This window comes from Triturus cristatus, chromosome 10, assembly GCF_964204655.1.
Source record: "Triturus cristatus chromosome 10, aTriCri1.1, whole genome shotgun sequence".
Classification (NCBI taxonomy): Eukaryota; Metazoa; Chordata; class Amphibia; order Caudata; family Salamandridae; genus Triturus; species Triturus cristatus.
In genome coordinates this window covers 140,993,825-141,016,201 of record NC_140593.1, presented here as the reverse complement: position 1 = coordinate 141,016,201, position 22,377 = coordinate 140,993,825, and the positions used below count along the sequence as shown (strand labels likewise).

The window sequence follows — 22,377 nt, the reverse complement described above, 5'->3', positions numbered from 1 at the left end:
GGCGGTCTTCCACTCGTCGCCTTCTCTCATTCTCACCAAATGATAAGCCCCTCTGAGGTCCAACTTGGTGTAAATGTGCGCCTCGCGTACCTGCTCCAACAGAACTGGGATCAGTGGTAAGGGGTATCTGTTCTTGATCGTTAAGGCGTTGAGAGCGCGGTAGTCAATACAACAGCGTAGCTCGCCATTGGCCTTCGGGATAAAGAAAAGTGGCGAGGCGGCCGGCGACTGCGAGGGACGTATGAACCCCAGCTTCAAGTAGGTGTCCAGATACTCCCTGAGGTGGCTTGTCTCTGGCCCGGTGAGTGCGTAGATTCTGCCACACGGGACTATGGCACCCGGAACTAAATCGATGCGGCAGTCGAATTCTCGGTGCGGGGGAAGTTCTTCGGCCTTTTGCACGTTGAATACTTCTTGATATGACAAATACCAAGACGGGAGCTGGACTTCCTTCTCGGCGGCTGTAGATACATGTTGAGCGGTTGGCAGACCGGTGACTAGGTTGTAGGCCGCGCGAATGCAATGAAGGCGACAGAACGTGGACCGGAACGAGACGGTGTTGGTGGACCATTCGATCGTGGGTTCATGTTTTCTTAACCAGGGTAATCCAAGTATGAGCTTGCATCGCGGGGCTTGAATGATGTTAAACTGTAGCCACTCGCCGTGGTCTGTTTCGATGGTTATCCAGAGAAACGGGGTAACGTATCGTATGGGCCCAGACTCCAGTTCCTTCCCGTCGACCGCAAAAACAAGTTCGGGCGGTTCCTTAGGCGTTAAATGAATCCCTAGTCGGTCTGCTTCGAGTTTATCCAGAAAGCATCCGGTGGCTCCGGAGTCTATCATGGCTCTTATGGTTCGTGTTCGTTGGTTAATTACTGCCTTCAGCGAGATAAAGAAATGGTCTGGTTCTTGCGCTTGGGCGGATTCCATCGAAGGGATGAAGTGTGGGCTTGAAGGCTTCCCTCCCTGGTCCTTCAAGCTTTGTAGTTTCCCTTGGCCCCTTCTTCTTCTGTAGTGAGAGCGGCTTGACTGGGACGTGATCTGCTCATCTTAGGTCTGACTGGGCATTCCCTCAGGAAGTGGCCTTTTTTGCCACAGTATAAACAGAGGCCCTGTTTGCGGCGATGGTCGCGTTCGCTCAAGGTCAGCGAGGCCCTGACCGTCCCGATCTCCATAGGATCCGATCGGGGACCTGCTGGGTCGGGAGCTCGGTGATTGTAGAATGCGGACGGCATCTTGACCCTCCGTTTCGGGTCTCCTTTTCTTTCCCGGAGACGATGCTCCAACCGGGAAGCCAATTCGACCATGGCAGAGCAGGTCTGAGGTTGCGGGTCGATTTGGGCGATGACGTCTTTTAACTCGTCCGTGAGTCCTTGGTAGAAGATGGCCGACTGCTTGGTTTCAGGCCAGTCGGTTTCTGCCACCAACCGACGAAAACTGTTGAGGTAACCTATGAAGTCATTGGGTTTTTGCCGGAGGGCTAGGAGGTCGCGGTCAGCTGAAAAGGTGTCTGCTCGGCGATCGAAGGTCCCTTCAAACGCACAGCGGAAGGCGTCCCAATCGTATAGTAAGGCTTCGTCCCTACGCACTATCGGGACGGCCCATTGTGCCGCGTCTCCTGCCAGGTAGGATATCAGAAAGGCCACCCGGGCCTGGTTGGTTATGAAGAGTTTTGGCTTGCAGTGGAAGTGTAGCATGACTTGCGTCATGAAGACTTGGACCTTGTGTATGTCCCCATGAAATTGTTCGGGTGGAGCCAATGGAACATGGGCTGGTACTTCTACCACTACCTGCGGGGTCTGCGGGGAAAACGGGGTCCCTGCATCGAAAGGGTTCTTCTGCAGACGATCTATGCGTGCGTGTAAGGCGGCCGTCTCAGACCGGGAAGCGGCTAACTCCGCCTGCATGTTGGCTAGAGCAACCAACACGTCGTCTAAGGAGGCCATAGCTAGATCAGCGTGATCGGGAGGATAATGAGTCGTGGGCCGAATATTCTGTCGTGCATCCGCTGGTTTCTTCTCCTCAGGAGGACGCTGATGCTAATAGGGGTCCACCTCCCATCTGCCCCTAGACTGGAGGATGTATAACACACTCGGACGGAGGAGGCAGGTGAGCGAGGGAAGGGAGGATAGGGACGGCTGGTAGGGAGATCTGAAATGAGATAAGCACACAATAAGTGAAGGCCTACACTAGTCGTCTCCCCTGATCTCCTTTTGTGGGTGACTCGCTTACCTGACGTCTCCTCCCGCCTAGTTGTTGGGATATGCGAAGGGAAGTAGCTCCCTCTCTGTGGCAAAGGAATAAGGTGGGAATCAGGCAGTGCGGTATGCACGGCCGCAGGTTCTGACCCCCAGCTGGGTGTTCGCGCCTCTATTACGAGGCGGTCCGGTGATGGTGTCTTTGACGGCGCTGGTACTGCAAAGCTCCTTTAAGTTTTGCGAGCCGAGGAGCGCGACACCCTGTAATCGCTGTGGCCCGGAAATCCGTGGGCAGAGCGGGAACGCTACCACTCGATGCGTCCCGATGAAGCCCGAAGCAGAGGAGCGTAACCCGACTAGGCGCAGCCCGGTAATCCGTGGGCTGGGGTGGAGACAAGGCGCTACTACTCGCGACTCACGGAGGAGCCGGGAGCCGGGGAGCGCGGTCTCAGGAGGAGCCCCACGGGTAGCCGCCGGGGAGGAGTAGGATCTTGCAGTGCCCCCTCTTCGCTCACGGAGGAGTCGGGATGGGAGGAGCACACCAGCAAGGCAGGAACAGCCTTTGGTTTCCACGGTTCCCCGGGCGGGTGAGGTTTCCGGGAGAGCCGAGGCGGAGAGTTTCTGGTCGTCAAGGGTCGTAGAGGTGTCTTCGCCGAGTGTACGTCTACGCGTACCGAAGGTCACTGGATACATCCGGGAATATTCGGCGCCAGCCTGTTAGCGGGTCGAGCTTTTATGCGTATCGGCCATGTGACCAGATTACATAAAATCGGGAATTTCTGGAGGGTTTCTGGGATATGTAGTTCGTGGACGAGCGGGTCGTTTCGTATCGTTTCGTCCCAGGGTGAGAAGCGCGAGGCACTCAGCGCCTTTACTGAGTGCGATCATGACAGACACAATGGATAGGCATATATATATATATATTCACAGAAAAAACCATAGGTTTCACACAAGTTATAGTTAGCTGTACATTTCACTCGTAAAAAACCAATGAAATTCCACGTTATAGTTAGTGCAGGCAATTATAACTCACGCGACCGCAATCCTCTGCTGATGCTAATACTGTATTTAGACACTTATTTGCCCATGTCTTCTTCCATTAAATTTTAGCTATACATATATTACAAATAATTTTTTTTCATAAAGACACATATGTCATTAGCAGAGGATTGCGGTCGCGTGAGTTATAGTTGCCTGCACTAACTATAACGTGGAATTTCATTGGTTTTTTACGAGTGAAATGTACAGCTAACTATAACTTGTGTGAAACCTATGGTTTTTTCTGTGAATTTGCAAGGTTTTTTAAATGCTAATTCCTAACTATAACGTGTGTGAAACCTATGGTTTTTTCAGTGAATTTGTACGGTTTTTTAAATGCTAAGTTACTTTACGCCGTTCGTGCCGTGCGCGCCCACTTCACGCAGTTCGTTCCGTGCGCGCACGGTGCGCTTCGCGCACAGTGAGCACGCGGTGCGCTTCGCGCACCGCGCGCCCACTTAACGCAGTTAGTGCTGTGCACGCACGGTGGGCACGTGTGCCCACGTTAGGCTGGATGGGCCATGTACGCACGATGCCCTTCGCGCACCGTCCGCACACGGAGGACATATTATGCGCTTCGTTCTGAAAGGTTTTCTGTTAAATGTTCATTGAGGTGTTATATGCCATGCACAAAAGGTGCCCTGCAGGGAACCTTTTGCACACGGGGGGGGGGAATATGGATTTTGTTTTTTTTTTTAATTAATTTTTTACCGTACGCGTACGGTAAGCGTATTCGGCGTTTTTTCAAAAAAAAAAAATATATATATTTTTTGGCCTTGGATGGCCTTCTGGCACACCATAACCAAGGCTAGGTGGTTAGGAGCTGTCTAGCCTGCCCCCTTTTTATGATATCCAACTTTGTTTTTCCTCCACCCCTCCGAGTGCGAGAGAGAAGATGGCGGCCGACACTTCCTGGTTTCGACCGATTCGAATGTTTACTAAGATCTAACAGCCAATCAGAATCGCGATCGCGCACGGCACCGTACGCATACGGTAAGCTTACGGTGCGCGCTCGGAGCGCGCTTACAGATATATATATATTGATTTAAATGCTATTTTCTCAGGAACTACTGAACAGATTTACACCAGACCTACAAAAGGCACTTCCTTGACCTGAGGACTACCTCTCTGCCAAATTACAAGTAATTCTGTTCAGCCGTTCGGGCTGTAGCTGTGTCTAAAGGTCCTATGGAAAAATGCATGGGGAAAACGCGTTCTGGGACCCCCCTTTTTTCTCAGCCCCCGCTTGACGAATCCCCCCGAGACTTTTAGGGTAGGAGCGGAGCGTAGCGCCCCATTAGTTTTGAAAATTTCGCCAGGATGCGTCGACCGGCGCCAAAGTTATTCCAAATAGAATGTTGCGGATTTCCTATGGAAACAGGGTCCTAACTATAACTACCTACTGGCGACCGCCAGTAGGTAATTACACACAACACCTTAACCCTACCCACCCTGAAAATACCCTTCCCACCCAAGAACCCACACCCACCCAAAAGCCCATACCCACCCAAACCCTAAAAATATTTTCACATCCAAAAACCCCTACCCACCTTAAACCCTAAAAATACCCTTGCCACCCAAAAACCCTTACCCACACTAAACCCCCAAAATGCCCTTCTCATCCAAAAACCCATACCCACCCTAAACCCCCAAAATATCCTTGCCACATAAAAACCCATGCCCACCCTAAAATTGAAAAATACCCTTGTCACCCAAAAACCAATGCACACCATTAACTCTATAAATACCCTTGCACCCAAAAAACCCACCCTAAAGGCTAAAAATACCCCTGTCACCTAAAAACCCACACCCACCCTAAACCCTGAAAATACCATTGCCACCCAAAAACCCATACCCTCGATAAACCCTAAAAATTCCCTTCCCATCCAAAAACCCACACTTATCAGGGTGGAGTATAGAGGTGGGTGAGTCAACAGATTTACAGGGAGAACTGAACCTGAGTCGAGCCAAGGGACTGGTGTGGATCTTAGCCCTGAAAATATGTCTTATGTAAATCAGAGAACAAACCACATAAAGTATGATTAAGTCTCTTCAAAATTCAAAAAAGTATTTTTCTTTGACATGTGGAAGCTTTTACATTTAATAACGCACTGAGAAGTACTTATTAAAAGTGACAATTTTAAACAACTGGTAGTCGGCTCACATATTTGACAGTGCTTTCATGCGTGATAATGAAGAAAAAGGAGTTTTGGTGAAATAGAATATTTGCCTAAAATCACACAATTTTAGCAGGGAAGCCGCAATTTATTTGGGTTTTACGGTCTCACTCAGTACAAATCAGCCAGTAATGGAGTATTTATTTGGCTTTCCTTGTGTTAAGGCTTTGTTTCTATCTAATGCTCAAGCAGATGCTACTCCAACCCTGGTCTTGCCGACTACAATCTGCGACAGGAGTGCCCCCTCTGTTTTCCCCCTCCTCTGCCCTTCTTTCTCCTACGAGATATTTGAGAGGGTCAATCCCTCCAGAAAGATTCGTAGTGAGCCATGGCTTTGAGCAAATCTTCAGCCTCGGCCAAAGCTTGACACGGGATATCTATCAAGGTCACAATTGGGTTTAATAGATGTTCATTCATACATTCATTCATTCCAATCAGGCTGACTCTCTTGTCTCGTATGTGCTCCTTGTTTCACCCCACCCCCACTTAAAAGTGTGTGGAAGCAGCTGAGGAGGGGTGCACGGTGCTTTGTATAAATCTATAAATAAATAAAGGCATTCATTTATTTATGCAAATATGTGAAATTAACCTAAATCGACCTGCAATCTTGTGAGGATGAATATAGAAAAAAGAATAGACTGGCAATGTTTTGTGAGACAAACCCCAATGTGTCTGAATGAGTAGTTTAGAGAGAAGCAAAACAGTCAATAAATAAAATGGCGGCCTATCTGCGAAAAGATTGGAATTCTTTCAAATGTCCATTGGAGATTACAGCCTCTCTTAATGTATGTTTGTGGACTTATATTGCATGGACCTAGCTACAGAGTACTCCACTATAGTGAGGTGATGCAGGCAGGGGTCTAAGAGATGATGGTCTGGCGGCTCCAGAGAGGTATTAACATCGGTTTGCACCCTTGACGGGGAAGAGGGTGTGGATCCTGACTATCGACTACAGAATATCGTGGGACATTAATATTGTAGACAGAATATCGAGGGACAATATATGAAAAGGTAAGTGTGTATAGATTTTCACTACCTAACTGCATATATTCTATCTCCAAGGTACACCGATGGGCAGTTAAAAATAGTAAATCGAAACTACCTTATATGCGCTTACCTTTTGAGATGTTTTCCCTGTAGAGTACAAGGCGGGCTGCAGTGCGTTGATAGGTGCCAGCGTGTTGATAGGCAACCATTGGAAATTCTATTCATTTTTATTAAATTCTGTTAATCGGTATATGCTGTTTTGTAACAGCGGATGTGCCTTTAATGAAATTTCAGTATTAGGTAAGTTGAAATTAAAATAACCCACTGCACAGAAATAAATGTCACGTTTTCAGACCTGAATTCAATTAATGTCTGCATAAAGACAGCCTCTCGGCTCAAATTAATGGTCTTTTGCACTCATTAGTACAATAACTCTTGCATGGTTGCAGCATTTCAAAGCTGTAAAATTTTGTCACGAAATATAGTTAATAAACTTTTACTGAAAGCAGAACACACTTGCTGGGAGGGAATAAACATGATGAAGTTTAACTCGTCCTACTACTGATTTCCAGGGCATGAATTTGAACATGAATTTGTCGAAATACCCATCAGGGAGCCTGATGAGGAAACAAGCCTCGTGGTTTGTGCGCACTGGCTTCAGGCTGATCAGCGTGGTAGAGAACATCTCCTCCCATCATGGCGTCCAGAGATGGCGCGCGCATTCTCAGTTCCGCACAGATCACATCACTTAGCGGTCTGACAAGATGATTGAGGCCATGGTGAAGATCTCGCTGTACAAAACGCTGGCGGGCAGAGTCGCGCAATACCAAGCGGCCAAAGAAGGACAGCTCGTCACCCAAGACGCTCGCTCAATTTGATGGTGCCCTCGAGTGTCAACGATATAGCAGGCATTTATCTTGTCTGGGAGCAAGCAAATGCTCATCTCATGCACGCAAAATCAAGACATCGCTCCTGTATTAATAATTGAAAGGCTTCTAGTTAACATGCAGAATCTGAGCAGGAACAGGATACTTGCTTTTTGCCTTGACAAGATGATCAGATATTCTAAGGTCCTGGCATTCCCTTTAATTGAATGTTCCACCAGGAAAAGGATTATTAGATTTTCTGTATTTAATGGCCTCTTTGTGGTCAATTTACCACCTTTTGGCCACCTCCTAGATCCTTTTGTGCATTGAGTCAACTTGGGTGACCTAGGATTCCTTCCGCTGGCTGCTGACAAAGTTCTCCGCACTGACGATAGCTGACATATCCCCGGCAGCGCAGGTCTTCAGACTCGAAGGAGTGATTGGAGCTGTCAGGTTGGTTTTTCTGCTACATTCTTGGCTGGTAATGATTTGGTTTGCACGGCGTTTCAATAAGCACGGCGACCCTTCCCCGTGCCAAGTTTGCAGTGTTGCGCGCACAATACATCAAAAATCTTTTGATTCCTGTCCTTTCATCTGTCTGCTTTTTTGGTCGTACAAGACAGAAGGAGACAGCAAAAGCAACTTGGTAATGAGGTGTCCGGGTAATCCTGCTGGGAGGCCAGTTAAGACCACCTCCCTGAGAACATTCCCTGTTCCCTTTTCATGCACTGGTGGATTCTGGACCACAAGTAAATTGAACAAGACTGACAGGGAATGAGCTGTGGGGCCTTGACACTCATCCCATCCAGTGCTTAATTTGTGCCGGTGCTTTCCGGTGCTAAGCACCGGCACTTAATTTTCAGGGCCGGGTCTACGCCATTGTCACGCGTACTCCCTGTCCCTCCCACGTAGTTTCTCTCAGAAACTCAGTTCTCGAAATCTGAAGCCGTCAAATGCCTTCGCTTCTCGTGAGGAACTTAATTAACAACACCTGTATTGCATTGTGGCCCTGATGCACGACGTGTAAGGTGCAGGGCCTGTCTGAGAACAAAATTCAGTCCTGGCAATTTTATTGGATTGGCCTGAGGGGGCGGGGGGGTGTGGAGCGAGGGTGGAAGTCCGAAGCACTGCTGCTTATGAGGCTCGTCGTAAATTACAGGTCACTCTGTGTTTTTGGAATGCGGTCCTGGGGGGGCCCCTCGGGCTCCGACAGGTTCGGTCTAAGGAAGGAAAGGAAGCGGCAGCAGGCTCCGTTCTCTCATTCATGCCATGCCGTCCAGTGACGCACAGAGGCAGGCGAGCTCGAGCGGCTCCCCCACCCCCTGAATCACATTCTACTCTCCAAGCCTCTCCAGTCACAGCGGAGCATGTGCCGGTGTGTGTGTGTGTAGGGGGGAGGGGGGAGGAGGGAGAGATGGAGGGAGAGGGGCTGGCTGTGAGGGAATAATAGGGGACGGGGAGACGGGTGTCCGGGGGTTTGAGGGGAGAGAGAGCGAATGAACCCCAGCGATGGAGATGGCAAAGAGGGTGGAGAGGGAAAGCAGCGGGTAGAAGGGAAAAAGATGGGCAGGTATGAGCGGTTGAAGGTGGTAGACGAAGTAAAAGAGACATAGCTCTAATCAAGGCTGTGGCCTGCACACACTGTTTCTGCAGGCTTGTGGTGATTGCAGCCGGCTTCTATCAGGCTGACTGTGGTGCACTGCTGCTACAATGTATTCTGATGCCCGCCCCGTGGCGCCGCTGAGGCAGGATGTAATTCAAAGTCTGCCCGTGGTGCCGCTGGGGGGGGGGGGGGGGGGGGGGACACATCACCTCCGGTCCTGTTGCCAGAGCGGGAAGTTTGCAAAGAAGGCAGCTAGCAGGCTAAAAGATGCGTTTGGGGGCGGGGCGAGAAGGAGGAATGATAGGAAGAACTGGGGGCATATTCACGAAGCACACAGCCAAAAGAAATCACATATAATGTCGGGCAGGAAGCGGCAACTGGCAGAGCAGAGGAACACATGCTGATGCCATAAATCTGGGACAGGAGGCCTGGAGGCACCCACCTCCACGAGTCTTATGGTAGGGCCATTAACTTAACTCTGGGTACTGGTTGTTAGAGAGACTCAGGCGCGCCCCGCTGGCCTCGCAGCGCTGGCTGCTGCTCACACTGGCTTTTCTGCGCTATGTCTTTTACTATGGCCTCGGTAAATTGAATTATGGCTGTACCAAGCCTGGAAAAGTGGTAATCACGGGTGACTACTATTGGGGGGTCCGTCGGGGTTCACACCCTGGGACAGGGGAGAAAGGGTTTCTAGAAGTTTGAAGTGTCAATCCCTGCAAGATGTTGTTAACAATTACCCTCCACGTTGTTTGTCCCGTGATTTGCCCAATCGAAATACTGAGCTAGGATTATAGGCGCCAAAAGCGAGAGCGGGCGGATAGTTGTGAAGTTTGGCAGCTTGTTGTATCGCCTTCTACAGTGCCACTGCCTGCATCAGATTAATGCAGTGCAGCTTGACTGGGTCTAGAGCGGGGAGCCGGAGAGTTTGGTGCCCATGCATGCTGACTCTCATGATTCCTGCTGCACGAGTCTGGAAGGACAGCGGGTGCAGCGAGAGTATGGTGCCAGTGCAGCTTCATGACTCTGGTGATTGTAATACAAGCTTCCACAGTACTGCGTGTTGGTAGCCTGTGCGCTTGTATACACTATATAAATACATCTAAGCAGAGGCTGAAAGGCTAGGTGGAAGTGAGCAGCCTCTGTGAGGTGAATTCAAAAGTGACGTCAGGAGGAGGCCGCACATAATAATAATGATCCTTTTAACGTAATGCTAATAACGGATTCCTAGAGTTTCTTGTTGCGCAAATGGGTGCAATATCTGATGTTTATATGTTCCCTCGCCGTCATTGCTTTATTTTGCTAACGAGAAACTGCCACTCATAGTCTTTCAAATGTCACTCATAATTGCTCTGAAATTATTGAAAAGTCATATATAGCAATCTTAAACCTTGGCAGCTATGCACGGAGGGCTTTGGCAGGCGATAGACTGTGGGGCTCTGGCAAGCGGTGTGGAGGCAGAAGGTAAAAGGCAGCAGCCATCGCCAGTTCTAGCCATAGTCGGACGAAACTACAGGCTTCAGCCAAACTTCGATATATGCCAGAAACACACTGAAGCGTCACCCACTAGGAACGCTTTCAGCCAGGAGCTCTCTTTGCCCGACTGACCAGCGAGGCCCAGATTTCTTTCCCACTTCAGAAGAACTGTAAATATCGTTTAATATGTCATGAGAAGTGTCTCATTAGTGACCTTAAAAATTGAGCACGATGCCCTTGACCTATTGAATCCTCTTGCATTCTGGTCCTATGCTCAGCTAGTGAAGGGAACCTGAAAGTGAGAGGATGAGGCCTTGCTGCCAGTTAGGGCTTAATGACCATTGGGAGAACTTCTGAATGCCAGTGTTGCAAACTACGGAGGCTGTCTGTTCTTGATTCCACCTCATCATGGCTTTTTCTTCACTCTGCACCATTTTACTCTCTTGTGTGTTCTTCTTCAAGCCGGCTTTCTCCCTGTGTCTCGGTTTCCCTACCCTTCTCTTCCGCCAGTCAATCTTTTTCACCTTTCTCTCTCCTGCCCTGACTCAAAGTTAGTCTGATGTTAAACAATAAGTCCAGGTCTTCAAAAACGAGGGCTTGTTACCACCACCTGCAACAACTGGCACAAATTAAGCAGTGCAGTAAGGGCAGCACCCAGCGCTTAATTTCAGCTGGTGTTTTCCGGTGCTCGGTACCGGTACTTAATTCTCAACACCTGTATTCCGGTACCTATGAAAGTCTGGCACCTGGCGGCGCTGTCTTATTTTGAGTTAAGCACAGCAACAGATGTTTAATAATTCAATATGCATTATATATGAATACTATCTACTTGTCACACCATTTTTATAGCTTTAAGTGACTTAAAATAGTCTGAATTGTCACACTTCTAGGTGAGTGATGTGCACTAGTTGTGTTCGTACTGCTATTAGCAGTACTGCTAGGAAGGGAAAATGCGTGGTGCAAGCTGCAATGGCCTCCCGAAAAGGGTCCTGGCACTTATGTTTTTACAAATTAAGCACTGGTTTACTGTGGCTGGAAGTTAACAACGCACCCCGGCTGGATGCCTATATGTGACATTTCAATGGTTTATTGCCTGGATCATGGATGTTTATGTGTGACATTTCCACGGTTTTTGGCCTAGCCCTGTCCTGGATGCTTATGTGTGACATTTCCATGCTTTCTGGCCTGAGGGCTTAAGTGTAACATTTCCACAGTTTATGGCTAGGTGCTTGCTTATGTGTGACATTTCCATGGTTTATGGCATGGGTACTTATGTGTAAACTTTCCATGCGTTCTAGCCTGAGGACATGTTTGACTTTTTCCTGGTTTATGGCTTGCGTGCCAGTTGAGGGTGCGGGTGGAGCCAATAGAGGAAGTGGGTGGAGCTAGTGAAGGAAGTGGGTGGAGCCGGGACAAGGGGGTGTGGCCTCCGACAAACATTGGAGCACCTGGACTTCATATTTTACAAATTAAGCACTGATCCCATCAGACTCTTCAGGTAATGTGCCAATCAAGCCCAGCGGCCTGGTAGAGCAACAGAGAGGAACGAGAAAACGAGACCGCGCCAAGCCCAAAGGCAACAGTTCTAAATTATTTTTTTATTACAAACATGATGTACGAGCCGATGATCTTGGCATCTCATTTCAGCAGCAGTATCAATTGAAGTATTTCATTTTTGTGCTAAATCATTAATTTATTATATCCTTATGGAAAACCTCTTTCAAATCTTCCCGTCAGTGATTTTTTCACTTCAGGTCAATTTATTTTGAGTGGTAGAAGAGAAACTTGAACAAAAAGTAGGATAGCAACAGTATGCGCCTGCAAGTAGAAAGAATGCCATATATCAACAAAAATATGTATTAATTTTAGCAATATAATATAGGAGAGCCTGGAATCCCTGTATAAAAGCCCATCTCTTATTTTGTTGCTACACTTCAGTTGTGACGTTTCTAGTCACCTAAGAAACTGACGTAGCTACTCAACTGTAATAAGTGATTACGTCAGAGTTGTGACATCATTGTGCCGACGGAAAGACGGAGGAAGAGAAAGACGGAAACACTGCCACGAAGGGAGAAAGCAGGAACATGCCAGAGAGAGACAAAGGGGCAGGGAGTGCCTGTCAATGGATTAAAGAGGCATGAGGTTAACTCAGGACTACACAGCCTTGTATTGAGCCCCACCCCCCTTGCATGAGCCGCGGGCTTCTTAGCAGAGCTTTGGGCACAGGCACTCATTATTTTACAAAGTAAACACTGCACACCCTTATTTCTTTTTTGCCTTCTTACCTCAGTCCCCTTTTCTTTTTCCTTCCTCTGGGCCTCATCATTCCTAATTTCATTTTGCCTCCTCTTATGTGTGGTTGTGGGAGTGCTCTGGCCCTTTTATCAATGTAGTTGAAAAGGCCTTATGCAGCCTCCGTTGCCATAGTTTTATTATCTCTAGCACAGCAGTCGCTTGCTCTGCTAGAACTCTTTCTGTGACTTTTATCTATTCTCTATATTATTAATTATTTTCTATTGTTCTGTATTTTTGACGTCATGAAATTGTTTCTTTCAAGCATTCTGTTATTCTGCTATTCGCATCTTCGAACCATTCCATTGTATTCTTTGCATTCGAATCTTCGAGCTATTCCATTCTATTTCTTGTCATTAGAACCAAAGGATTCAGACTAAGCAGTGAGCACCTTGGGGCGCCCCTAAGCAGCCTGCTGCTGCATGTTGCACTTAAAAAAAACCTATAACAAGTACTTCGATCCGATCTGCTCTGTGGTCAGCGCTTGTCTCCTCAGCCGACCCAGCACAGCTGCAGCAGATGTTCAGGTCTGCATTGTTACTGTTCAGTGGGTACTTACTGATGTGTTAATATCTTTAGCCGTGAACCCGAGCATTATATAAAGGTAACCGTGCACTCTGCATCACGGGCTGGCCAAGTATTATTTGATTGGTGAATGGAAAATGGCAGAGCGGGGAAGCGGGGGAGGGGGGGGGAGGAGGGGCTTGCGGGGGGGAGAGGGGAGGATAAGGGAGGTCGAGTGTCAAACTAACGTTTTAGGTAAACCCATATAAAAATGCGCTTAGAGCTCCAGGTTTTATGGCATTTTTTTTTTCATGTATGTCTATATTCAAACATATTTGTGTTCAAATTATTGATAATGACCGGCATTTTTTGTTTCCTCTTTTATGAAGGAAAAAAATCATGTTTTCTCTATTATTCGGCAAAAACAGAATGGTTGGATGAGCGTTTCTATGTTGGCACCCCGATGTTAAGGTGTCCCTGCAGGCTATTGCAAGAGCTGTTGTCATTAATAGTTCAAAACATTACTAATAACTATACAGAGAGTGTGGCATCGGCTCCGCCCCTTTTATTCATTGGCTTTCCTGCTTTTTAGACATTAGGCATGCTTGAATGATCCGTCAGTCAATCCTACTGCATTTCAAGGGTGGTTACATCGTGCCATTTACTTTACCTTGCAGCTGTGGTGATGCCTATTGTCACCCGTCGCTTGCTCCCCTGGCTCCGGGCTGCTGTTTACAGAACGATATCCCATGGCCTGTTGCCAGAGGCGCAACTAGAGCCAAATTTCGGGGGGGGGGGCACAAAAAAATTCGGGGGGGGGCTGACTCTTCGAGCAATATGCAGAGTGGAGATGCAGGGGCACTAAGAAGGGGTGAAAAGCAAAAAAGCCTCGTTAACACGTAAATGGTCTTTTAAAGACCTGTGAAGTGTAATGGTTGACGGTCCAGTGTTCCGACCGCACGTCATCCGCAGGCCAGGCGTGGCCTGCGGGAGCCAATAAAGGGAGCCGGCCCGCTCGGGGGCGAGGTCTCCAACCGTAGCACATGTGTGAGCTTGCATGTCTGTCTGCCGCTACGCGCTGCTGTGCTACGCGCGCCTACCCACCTTAGGCCCCTGCAGCCGGGGGCATCACATGAAGTACTCGGGTACGGCTGTGTGTGTGCCTGGGAAGCTGTCTCAGCCCGGCTGACAGACACGACGGGGGAGGGGGGGGCTGAAGCCCTTTGAGCCCAATGGCGTTGCGCGTCTGCCTGTTGCTCAGACAGCAGTAGCCCCTTGGCCCCTCCTATTATACAATGAAGCATTAGCGCCTTCCAGCAATAGCCCACTACATGAGATGACCAGATTTTCAGATAAATAAAACGGGAAGACATAGAAAGAGGACTGAATGAAGTCTTCCGCGAAACTAGCAGTGTGCATCGAGTGGCTAATGCAGTTAAGGGGACTTTGAACTATAAGTCTCACCAATGTGTAACCTCCCTGCCGAGACTGCCAGTTCCTTGTCGGCTGCAACTATGGTGCTCCTGGAAATACCCTGGTAGGGGTCACAGGTAACACCGAAAAGACAGAGGGTCCGCAGAAAGCGTTTCAGTTCATAATGTGGAGGATGCGAGAATTCTCAAAATAAACCCATTTGTTTCAACACTGGTGTCAACACTTTCACATAGTTCATGCATGCACCAGCTTGCAGTTCATCAAACTTGTGTTCAAGAACTTCCAACCGCGCCATTACTCCACACTGCATGGCATCTGGCGAGAGAAGCTAGAGGGTTCGCAGTGTGGTGGACCACTGCTGGTGCAGGAGGAAGCCAGTCAGCAGATACCACCAGGGGCCCTATTATGTATAGGGCGTACTTTCTCTGTTTGTGCCCAGCGCACCTTAAAACAGGTGCGCCGGGCACAAACAGGGAAAGCGCGCCCTATTACATAGAATGTGCTGCCCCCATGGCAACTACAAACTCGTGCTACCCTGGGGGCAGCGCATTCAGGTGAAAAACGGAGCGTCTTTGAAGCAGTCGCTCCATTTTTCACTGTGCAGGCAGCAACCCGCCTGCACTTTTAAGGGGGATTAGAGATCCCCTTGCAGGCAGGTGCAGTGAGTGACTGAACCCACCTGCATGGGGATGTCTAGGGGGTCTAGGACCCCTTTTCCCCCTCCAGGGGACTTATATCAGGGGGCGCAATTACAGTGTGCCACCTTTTAGGTGGCGCACTGTCAGTGCGCCCCCTGACAGCTTCTTTGCCTCTGCACCTGAAAATAATACAGCACGGGCACAGGGGTATATGGATTTCCTCATCTGAATGGGGCCACACCCCTATGAAAATGAGGGAAAGCCCTCTTGAGAAAGTGCTGGTGCCGTATGTGTGCCAGCGCTTTCAGTATTTGAAAAGGGTCCGCACAAGCGTCTGCAGCCCCTTCTGTAATGCCAAAGTGCTCTGGGACGCTTAACATGGGCACAAACGCACAATGTGCCCTCGGGGCACTTTGTATTATACGGCCCCAGAAGAGCAAGCAGTGGCGTACCTAGGAGGGGGCAGTCCACCCTGGGCGGCATGAGTCTTTGGGGCACGGCCTCCCCCCAATACCTGTGGCTGTGCGGGGAGGCAGGGCGGGGCAGCCATCGTGGAACTCACCAGCACCCCCCCCCCCCCACAGCTTATTATGCAGCTGCCGGGCAGCAAACACAGCGACCACCACAGGCGGTACAATAGCTAGCTACGCCACTGAGAGCAAGTGCACAGCAGGGACTGTACAAGAGCAGTTGAAGAGGTGCCAAAGATGGAGAAATGAGGGTGGCTTGGTGGAGGCATTAAGCTTCAAGTCAGGCACAGCGCCTCAGAGGTTTCTAGGGAAGTGTAATTTAGGTCACAGAAGGAGGAAGTTTCTAATGAGGGATAATTTGTTGTAAGTGAGAGATATTCAGATGCGGAAGAGGGACATTTCGTGCAACATGTTAGGAAAGCCCAAATTAAACTTTCATTCTTCCAAATGCATCTTTCAAAAAAAGACACACAAGAAATGTATTTGTAGTTGCCATTGAATAACTGCCCCACAAAAAGCAGGTATTTGGAGGGGTAAATATAAACAGTGATATTTTTGGAACAGCAGCACCGCATAAGCCAATTATTTTAAACTCTTTGTTATTTTTTGTTAGGTTGCTTAGTAAAGTAACTACCAATATCAAATGTCCAATCATCATCTTTAGGTAGAATATTTTATAGGGCATGTTCTGATAAGGCCTTCGGTCGCATAGTACTTTCAAGCAGCAAAAGAATTACATAGAAAACCTCCCATATGTGTTTATTCCTGAATAAATGTAACATTGATAAGCAGTAAATATTTTTGAGGCCACACCTATCATGTCACCTTTTCCAGGGAGAGTGGGCTTAGGGATGGCACCAACCAACAGCTAGCTTGCATTGAGCCTCCGTCCATCACACCTTTAATAGGAGTATTTCTCTCTCACCACCGTCTGCTGGCTGTTAGCGGTATTATTTTGCTTCCAACAGCGGCGGCTCCTATGCCATGGCAGAGGAGCGTCGCCCCCCCCACCCCCCGCCAGCAGCCAAACAAATGAAAACTAAAACAATAATCAACCCTTGTTTATTACCATTTATTTTTGCTCATGAAGCCTAGATTTGGGGGCAGGCCAGGTGGGTGAAAGGCTGGTAGACGAGTGTTTTGCACTGCGATTCAGTGCGCATGACTGTCTGGACGGCCGTCTTAGGCAGGCACAGGCTCCCAGTCTAACTGGGAATGCAAATAATCGGTGCTCAGGCCAATCCTGACGCTGCTTTCAGCAGCATGAAAAGAGGGTCAGGATTGGCTGCAGTGGATTCTGGAAGTCTGTGCCTGCAGGGAGAGGGGCACGATGCAGCGATGCGGCAGGTAAGTGTTTTTCCTAATTTACTTTATGTGTTTCTGTCTTTCGTCGGTCAGCCCCCCTCCCACTCCTCCCCTGACGCCTCTCCACTCTATCCACACACCGGCCGCTACTGATTTCTAATGTAAAGTATGAGGTGCATTGATTTCAGGATCAGCCAGGAACTATTTGATGAATATTAAAGCCATCTACAAAATGTCTTCCCCCATTACAGTGATATTTTTCTTCACCATAAGAACTGAACTGATTTGATATATTTACCCATGCAAATTACACCTCCTGCAACAGTTTTTTCTGTTTACTTCATTTCATAAGTTGCTCGAGGTATAATGTCCTCCTCTCCTCTACTTACTGGTGGGGTGTTGAGTGTTGAATGTTTTTGCTTCATATGGACAAATTAATTTTACATAGCACAAAGCGGCCCTGACACAGAAATGTACTACTGGTCTTTACAAATATTCCATTACATGAGCTGAAACATGTTGGTGCCATTCTCTGTACCTCTCTCAATCAAGTATCCTGTGGCATTGGAGCGTGCATCGGAGAGATTCATTATTTCAAGGGATTCACACCCATCATGCTATACCCGCCTCCTTTAGTGGTGAGGGTGTGTGCATCCATGTAAGAAAATGGTTGAAATGCACATTTTCCCCAATGGTAAATTCTTGTATTCTCCTCTCTGTACAATCTGTATGTAAACCTACAAATTGTATAGAATTTTGGGCATTCGCATGAGTATTTTTGTGACTCCAACATATGCAAAAATAAAAGTTATCAACTTAAGTCTACAATATCTGAATTTACCGTTGCCAGAAACCATTTCTGCAATATGCAGAACATGTCCTGAGAGTTTGAGCAACAATGTGGAAGGAAGGAAGGAATATATTATTGTTTGATTAATAAAAATCATTACAATGGTGAACATGCATCACTAATAAAAAACGTATATCAAGTAATTGCTAAAATATTTATACATAGTACAAAAGACAGGTGTTCTCTAAGTCCTGTGTTTTCGCTTACATTATTTACTCTTGTTTTTTTTAGAATCCACCCAAATGCGTCTATTTAGTCCATTTGTACCGTCACAATGAATAGGAAAAGTAGAGTTTATCAATAAATAATTAAAAGACCTGGAAGTCTATATTTGTGCATACTAATAAAATATTAACTTCATTTAGACAATACGACTTCTTAAGAAGCGATTAAGAAACAGTTAAGAACCGTGGTTGTCCCTTCTAATTTAGCATCTACTAAGGCCACAGGGAAAACATTAGTCATTTAAGAATTAATGACCAATACCACTGATAGTGCAATTCCATTTATATGGTTAAATCCCTGTATACAATAATTTAAAGGTTCCAGTGACGCACAAGAAAGCAAAATAATCTGTGTGCAAAAGGCCGTAATCAACTGCTGTTGAGTGGTACGGAGGAATGAGTAAATCAACAATACAACGTTGGACTTGATCCTCCCTTTTATGATTAAAAGTTGATGACTTGCTGGCTCTCACTGTTTATAAATCTTCTTGCTGTTCTTGTAGCGAACTTGGTGAACCGGATATTAAGCAATGGATTATCCGGGTTCATTGATGCAAGGATAGCTTGTCGACACGTGCGAATGCCAAGTTTGTTCCATTCGCTCTTTAGCAAGATCTTTCGGTCGTCAAGGAGTGCAGGGCAAAGACATACCACATGCTCGATTGTTTCCTTGCTACTCCCGCACCCCCTGCACATTATGTTGGTATTTGCACGGCGCCAACTTGGCAAATGATACAGGAATGGCCATTCACCCATTCTGAGGGCCAAAAATCTATTTTTCGCCAACACTGAATAGACACATGAGAAATAGGGTGCTCTGATCCCTGGCTTAAACCCTGAAACGATTGTCCAGGCGTGCTTACGTTGTGCCAGTTGGGCTCTATCGGAGTGGAAAGACGAGAGGCGGACGTTTCTTTCGATGTAGATTTTAAGTGCCTGCTGCGATGGATTGGAGCTCCAGATTTCTTCTGTGTCCAGGAGTTTTAGAGAGTCTTGTAGATAACGCCGGTATGATCTGCCAAACTGACCGGCTGAGATTTCCTGCCACCAAAGGGCCTCCAGGCTTCCTTCTCTGGAGGTACGTAACTTGTTGCACAGCCTGATGAATGCTCCAGCGCCTACTGATTGGTGATCTTGGAGACCAAACTCAAGACGTATTTGAGCGGGGGATGAAGTTTTTGGAAGGCTCGTCATCACAGCAAGATCACTCTGCTAGCAAAACATTTCTGGAGACAATTCTGATCATTTCCAAGAGGTTTTTGGTACTACTTGGGTCCCTCCTGCAATGACTCCATGAGTTGTCTTCAGTGCGTGGAAAAAAGTCTGATAAGTCCATTCCCAGCAAATGTTTCCTCTCTGAAGCATTATCAGGAGCATTTATCTAGGCAAACTCTTCCCCTTTAGATCTGCAAGCAATTACATCTCTGACACCTCTAAGTTCAAACTGAAACTTCTCCTCTTTCAAAGATATGTCTTACTGCCTTGTTAAATTCTTTTTTTTCCCTCTTATTCCCTATTTTCATCCAATTCTTTCGTCCCTGGCCCCTTCCACTTTCCATTCTTTCTCTTATTCGGCAGTTACTTTAGCTCTTTTATTTTTTACTACCCTATGTCCTGCGTTACAGGGTTGCACCACACATGCCTACTCCTCTGGTTAATACCTCTATGCTTCCCCCAGTTGTGTTATCACTCCAGGTGATGTTCTGTGATGGGTCCCTGGACTTATACAACGCCCTTTCCTTCTTCCCTTGTTACCTTACTCTTTGCATACTTGTATAGCTTTTCATTGGACTACACTGATGTATTTTCCAATGTATCATGTTACCTTCTGTGATGCGCTCTAACAGCTTTAGGCCCTTTTTGCAATATATAAAACTGCGTAAATCAATTAAAAAGATTCCCTTTGTTGAAATCATCCACAGTCTATACCTTACCAACACATGCAGCATTTTTACAATGGTCTAGTCTACTACTAATTTACAAGTAATGGAAAATAAATTATGCGTACACATTAGCTGATTTGTGAAATATACACAAGGTTCGCACCATCATTATAAATTCAGACTCTTAGAAGCAATTCGATCAGGGAGCCTTCTCACTCCGCTGTGGATAGCGAGGACATTTATAATGGTCATGGTGGTCTGCGATGATTTAATGATCCTTCATCAGGACTTCACACCGCTCACAGGACCAGTGCACACCTCTCATCCTCATTATGTCTTGGATACAGCGCTTCCTCTTCCGCCTGGCATGCTCTTTCAACGACTGCTGCGGTTTGTTGCCGCCCCCAAAGTTCATGCACAACATGATTTGAGGAAAGGTTACATGTTCGGTGCATTCAGCAGGTATTGATCATCGCTCCTCGCTGCGCCAGCGGCACTAGGTCTACCTTGTTTATTGTAAGTTGCTGCTGTGTCGAATGCTGTAACCACCCAGCTTTAAAAACGTTAACAATTAAGTAACGAGCACAGGCAAAGCCAATAAGTTTGGCCGTAGAAAGCTAATGTAGTTATCATTTTGTTTTATTGCATGCATATGCCACAAAAATACAAAGAAGAAAAAAGCAAGAGAAACATGCTGACACCTTACGTGCTGGTATACACTTGCGATAAAAAAATTGAATTACAAAATGTAACCATTACATAGAATTTTAGTAGGACAGAAAACACCTGCAAGCTTCTTAGCTTCTTGCCATAGTAAACGTCGACAATGACAACTTATAGAAGAGGTACAATCATGGAGGGACAAAAAAGAAGTCCAGGATACCGTTCAAGTCATGACGATGCCAGCGGCTGTTTTTGGTGGTGTGTTCAACCAGTCAGTGACAAGTTAGCAGCTATGGTGGCTCCCAATTTGTAGACTTTTTGCAAAGGAAACAGCAGAGAGGCCAAGCAGAGCGTCTAGTCCACTGGAAGAGTGGGGGGGGGGTCTCGTCTGTATTTGGTTATTTGTCGGGGTGTGGACACCTCACGTCTATCAGTTGATTCTCTCTGATTCTGGTCCGGTTTAGCCAATACCAGTGGGTTTCCCAATGTTATATCTCAACAACTGCAGCTAAAAATTATTTATGAAATCTAAATTATGATTCACACAGCCTTATCCTACGTGGTATTACCACATGTAAGTCTGGGTACAAATCCATCAGGTCAAATCTGGTGGAACAAGAAACAGGAAAAAGGGCAGCAATTGAGGGATTCCATATAGAGATTTTTGTGGTACCGCTGATTTCCCCGTGCTATTCCCACAATCAATGTTCAATTCATAATGGCCTATAAAAGATGTGGTAATTCTGCTTGGTATACTCCGTGCTCGATGAGGTATTACTTATGGTGTGAGTTGCAGAAGGAGGGGCACCAACTTTTTAATGTTGTTAAAAGTTGTCGGTCACTCAATTGCAGCTCCTTGATCTGCATGCAGCACGACTCAAATGTTCAGTACATAAATGTGAAAATGCTATCAATTATATGCAAAGTTAAAGTAGAATATAGCATCCTAAATGTATACTCATCACTAGTACTGACTCAATTTTATATCATACACATGGCAAAAATATACAATTGTGACCATTTTTTAAGAGCTGCTCACATTACTATTGTTTTTGCAGCCTTCTTGCTGCTTGAACATATATTTAGAACGAAAAAAACGAGCAAAAGAATATAGGATAATTCGTTTTCTTGGTTATGTTTTCATAAATATAAATCAGATGACCTAGATAAAAAAAACAAATGTTGCCCCAGGATCCCAGAGGTGCCTCCTACCCGTGATTTATTATAAGCTATTACACATAGGCATGCTGCAATAAATTAGTAAAGATGCACCATTCCCTACTGTTAACTTAAATTGAAACGCCCACACTTACTAATTAAAACCAAACGCCAGACAGATTTGGGTCTTCCAACAGCAGCAGCTAGAAATGTGCCTGAGTGCTAGACACAAGCTTAGAAATGCACAATTGCACAAAGTCAAGAATTTGTGTGTTTCTGAAAAAGAACTCAAAACTCTGAAGGCAGCCCAATCTTTCAAAAAGAGTTAAATACTAAAATGCCTAAACAACACCAAAGGCCAAACAAAAATGTACATAGTCACACAGAAGAGAGAAATGAGAGGAGACCTTAATTAAAAAGTCTCACAGCAATAGGAAACCCCTCCTTCTTTGTTTAGTTACAGTTACTTTAGCTGCTGGCAGAAGTCCTGTGATAGCAAAAACGAGAATAGAATGGGAATACAGAGAGGGCTTTTCAGTGTTGATTTGAGCAGTTGTGTAATTAGGGGTGTGGTTTGCATGTTGAAGGGGCCAAAAAAAGTAGTCTTTCTTCAA

General features: G+C 46.7%; 2 protein-coding genes across 4 annotated transcripts in view; one reads left to right on the top strand and one right to left on the bottom strand.

The window, feature by feature from the left end:
• The window catches only part of NEK11 (NIMA related kinase 11), an 835,513-nt gene that overhangs the window by 617,909 nt on the left and 195,227 nt on the right, over positions 1–22,377 (bottom strand). The window lies entirely within an intron of this gene.
• The window catches only part of ASTE1 (asteroid structure-specific endonuclease 1), a 291,631-nt gene continuing 276,737 nt past the window's right edge, over positions 7,484–22,377 (top strand). Inside the window, exon 1 of the mRNA XM_085630656.1 lies at positions 7,484–7,719. The gene's annotated coding sequence lies outside the window, so the exon portion shown is untranslated. The remainder of the gene's footprint in view (positions 7,720–22,377) is intronic.